We start from the raw sequence: 5,361 nt of genomic DNA on the forward strand, positions 1-5,361 counted from the left end.
CTACCCGGATTGTTACTTTTGTAACTTAATTATATTTTTAAAATAATTTTAATAATTTTTTTTGTTATTGAAATTTATAATACCTCTTTCTGAGCCGAAGGTCTATCAAAAACATTCTTTTTATTTCTGCTAAAATAGTGGTATAGACTGCATACATCTTATTCCAGATCCCACGATATGAGAATACACTGAGTTTGTTGTTGTTGTATAATACTTCTTCGCTGTTACTATTTAAGTGACATTGAAATAATTTTGAGAATCAACCAAATACTTTATACATTTAAAAAATTTTAAATTGTCAATTATTGTGATTTATAATACTTTTTTATTATTTTTTGAAATATATAACAGATTAATTTTTTGTAAAAATATTTTAAGTTATTAATTATTGTAATTATAGTACTTTTTATGTAATTTTCAAATAATATATGTTATTCTTCTTGTCCAAACTTTTGTAGTATTGATAGTGAATTATACTTTTAGTTATTCCAATTTAAGTGGTAATGATATAATTTCGAGAGTCAACCAAATATTTTAGATCTATTAAATTTTTTAAGTTGTTAATTATTGTGATCTATAATATTTTTTTAATATATAACAGATTAATTTTTTTAGTTATTTTAAGTTGTTAAATATTGTAATTTATAATACTTTTTAGTTACTTTTCAAATAATATATGTTACTCTCCTTATCCAAACTTTTGTGGCATTGATAGTCAATTATATTTTAAAAATAATTTAATTTTTTAATTATTATGATTTATAATAATCTTTATTTTTCAATTTAAATGATACAGATATAATTTCGAGAGTCAGCCCACTATTTTATATCTTTTAAATTTTAAGTTATTTTTTAGATATATACCACAGAAACAAAATAAGACAAACAAATTTAAATTGATGAAAAAAATGAAAGCAAGGGAAAGGACCAATGAAGTTGTGCCAAGCAGACATATTGACCTTTAAATTTGTAAAGTTGTTAATTATTGTAATTTATAGTAATTTTTTTAAATATATAACAGAGTAATTTTTTTTTAGATGTTTTAAACTATTAACTATTGTAATTTATAATATTTTTTATGTAATTTTTAAATAATTTATGTGACTCTCCTTGTTCAAAATTTTGTATCATTGATAGTCAATTATATTTTTTAAATAATTTAAATTTTTAATTATTGTGATTTATAATACTTTTTCTTCTATTTTTACTACTAATTTAAATGACACAATGTTTAGATGACCGTAATAATTAATTAGGGGGTGATATAGTAAAATCATGATTGAAGCAGTAAATCAAATATGTCTTAAATGACTTATAATAACTAATTAAAAGTGATATAGCAAAATAAATACCAGTGGAAAAAAAATAAGCGAATCGCATATAAGATGTCAAGTTAATTTAATATTAAATATTATTAATTTTTTAATATTTAAATAACTTTATAATAATTTTTAATACTTATATGACTTATAATAATTAATTAGGGATGATATAGTAAAATCGCGATTGAAGCAGCTGAAGCAGGCAGCATAAGCAGGCGTGTCAACTTGCTGCCTGCTTATTCCCTCTTATTATTAGTAGTAGTAAAGTAAATTATAGTAATAATAAAATTCTTTCATTAAGATAATAATAAAATTCTTTATCCCAATAAACTAGAAAATATTTTTCGAATTGAAGAAGAAAAACATTTACTAATATAATCATTGATTTTAAACTTAAGATGTACTCCCGCCGTTCGTTTTTATTTGTCAATGTTTTTCTAATTGAATTTCTATTTTTACTTGTCATTTTTGACATAACAAGAAAGGATAAGAGATTTTTTTTATTTTACCCATAACATTAATTATTTATTCTCTAAATAATTTTTAAGACATATTACTCTAAACATCAATTAATAGGAGTTGTATGAAAAAATAGTCATATTAATAATTATTTTTCAATAGATATATCATGTCAAAAAGTGACAAGTAAAAGCAAATGAAATGCTCATTTGTTTGCACTTAATGGGGGTCTGAATTTGAATGATTCAAACTTTAGACCATTAAGTTAGACCATTAGGTGCATTCATTTTTCACTGAGATTTTGGCTCATAATTGATCTGAATAGGTCTTAATCATTTAGATCTGAAACTAAGCCTTAGATCTCATTTGTTTGTACTTAATGGAGGTCTAAATCCGAATGATTCAAACTTTAGACTATTAAAGTGTGTTTGGTATGAAGGAAAATATTTTTTGAAAAATATTTTCCAATTTTCTCATGTTTGGTTGGCTTAAACATTTTGAAAAATATTTCAAATTCTTTTTTTCTTATGTAACGCCTCAAAAATCTGTCCCAAGACGTCACACGACGCTTAGAACAACAAGTGATCCCAAGCTAACCCATGAACTGGCATACTGTTAAGCAACTGAATTATGGAATAATAATAACTGTTTACTATGCGGAAATATAGTCATACTAAAGATCTAAAATAGATACAATACTGATGAAGATTTACAATCTGATAAATCTGAAGGATGAAACTGAAATTTACATAACTAACTCTGACTGACATCTATGAAGCCTCTACTATACTGACTATAGATAGTTGGGATATTCCTCCAACTACCACTAATCAATACACATGAAAGTAAATGAACTGTACATGAACTAAAAAGTGTCTAGAGTTCCCGAAGTAGGAGAACTCATCACCTGCCGACTGGAATCTACAACTGTCTGATCGTGATGCGTAGGCTATAACTGGTACCTACATTACGAGAAAATATAGCCACACAGGCATATACGTGGAACAGTACTTCTAGAATATACTAAGTATGCAGAGGTGAATGCAATAAGCAAAACTGATTTCATACGTAATCGTAAAACATGCATGCTAAGTGTAAGTAGACTCACCAATAAGCTGGAATAAACTAAAAGCTGAAAACATATTAAAACATGAAAAATAAACATGATCTGATAAGCTGGTAAATCTCCACATTTTGTTTCTGTAAAACTTACTTTAACGATATAAGTATAACTGAAGCTGGGATATAATAATACATAGATATTGTATGAATACTAGTTATGTAAAACTGGACTGTACTTAGTCTGAATAACTGGAATAAAATTGTATAGTATTATGGATATGAGAAAGGGACTGACTGAGTAACATAAGGTAACCAAGCATGAATTCGTGAAGACTGTATTATCTGAGAATGCAAGACCAAGCATATAACATGATTCTAAAATAGTCTGTAAACTGAGGTACGGAAATACTGATAACTGTACGCTATGGTCAAGCAAACCTGAAACTGAATAGAGTTGTTGATCTGATTACTAAACTGAGACTGTGACTGAGACTGTAACTAAGACTATAACTAAGACTCATACTGGAGCTGAATATTGAGTTCTAATAATTGAGTGACTGATATCTTGATTACTGATAACTATATTACTGATAACTGGGTTACTAATGACTGATATACTATTAACTGAGTGACTATTTCTGACAATCTTGATATTGTGGAACTAGCTGAGTTCTGTACTGAGCTGAGTGACTGTATCTGACAGTCCTGAATCTATAAAACTGACTAAGTTCTATTCTGAGACTGAATCTAAAACTGAAACTATGGGAGGTAATCATCTAACCGACATGCCTCTTTCTGAAAAGATTGGGATCCAACCTATAACCCCAGTTGGAAGGGCATCAGTACCGTGCCACAGGTAAAGATACTGAAAAGGTACCCTCATCTGGCAGGTAATCTAATGAGAACGGTGATACCCTCATCTGACAGGTTTAAATACCTCATCAACCCTCATCTGGAAGGTTTGATGTCTCAACCTACGCTGGCTACGTAGTTTTGGAACGCAAGGATTGCTTCTAAGGATCACACCCTCTACTGACAGGTAAGTCCCCATCTTTAGGTTCACTCGGTGCTGAATCCTACCCCCATCTGAATAGACACTGAACTGATTTTCTAGTTCGTACTAGGCTTGACTGAACTGTTACTGTTTGTACTTTTTAACTGAACTAAACTATGTTCACTGAGTTTCGTTGACTGACGAAAATACTATTAAATTCTATTAACTGACTGAATACTATAGAGGTCTGAACTGAATACTACTTAGGTATGAACTGAATACTGAATACTACTGAGGTCTGAACTTAATACTGAATATGACTGAGGTCTGAACTAAATACTAAACTGAACTGGACTAATACTTAGATTACTAAGATTTTCCTGAGGTCTTAACTGGCTGAGTTCTATTGAGTTCTGTAACTGACTAAGAATACTACTGATCGTGACATGACTGAGACTATTCTGTAACTGACACTGGCTCTAGGTAAACACTTAAATTATTGGGTATTAAGTACCCCCAGGACTCGATAGCATGAAAGTAAAGCATGGCATAACAATAGTCAGTTGTCAACAATGCTTTCATTTAGACATTTTGTCAAACACTTGGAGGTTATGGACTTGTACATGGATGAAAACACATGGTAACATGTCATGATTACCCTATTATATTCACATGGGCATTCTATCAAGCACATGGAGATTAATACTTGGACATGGGAATATCTTAAAAACATGAGAGCATAGGATAGTTTCATAACCAACATTGTGAATTGGGGAAATTACATGAAATTCACTTGAAATATGACATGGGTATTTCATCACAACATGTAATGATCAAACATGTGGAAAACATGAACTTAAAATAAGGAATTATTTCTAATTATCTTGAATATAGGATCCACCATGAAATCAAACTCTAAGGACATGATATGTAAGCCTTTGTTCAAAAATCATTCTTGTAGGCATTTCATCAAACGCTTATAATTCATGGTTTAGGCTAAGCATGGGAGTAGTTAAAAATAGTAGTAATAACATGATTTCACCCTTAAAATCATCGATTAGAGTTTAAATTTGGCAAACAATACCATTTAAACATGTAAGGTTTAATATCACCCACAATTTCATGGAAACATGATATAAATTTGAGATTCATGAAAATTTATAAACAAAATTCATGGGAACAAGTAAAGATTATAACTTTAAATTTGAAAATTAAGTTTTGGGCTCCATAGGTGAAAGAGGACCCATAGATGAACTCCCACATACCTTAAAGCTTTAATCTAGGAGGAGAAACACAATCTTGAAAGCATTCTTGAATTAGGAAACTTGATTCTTGATTCTTTTCTTAAAGAAAATTTTATGGAGTTCTTGATACCAAACAGTATTTAAATGAGCACAAAACAGTCCATAATCTTCGCAAAATAGTCTACACGACAAGACACCAAACCGAAACAAAAAACACAAACTTAAACGAAAAAAAAGATAGGTAACTTGACACAAAGAGAGCACATCATGTAGCAACTAA

This window comes from Capsicum annuum, chromosome 10, assembly GCF_002878395.1.
Source record: "Capsicum annuum cultivar UCD-10X-F1 chromosome 10, UCD10Xv1.1, whole genome shotgun sequence".
Taxonomy (NCBI): domain Eukaryota; kingdom Viridiplantae; phylum Streptophyta; class Magnoliopsida; order Solanales; family Solanaceae; genus Capsicum; species Capsicum annuum.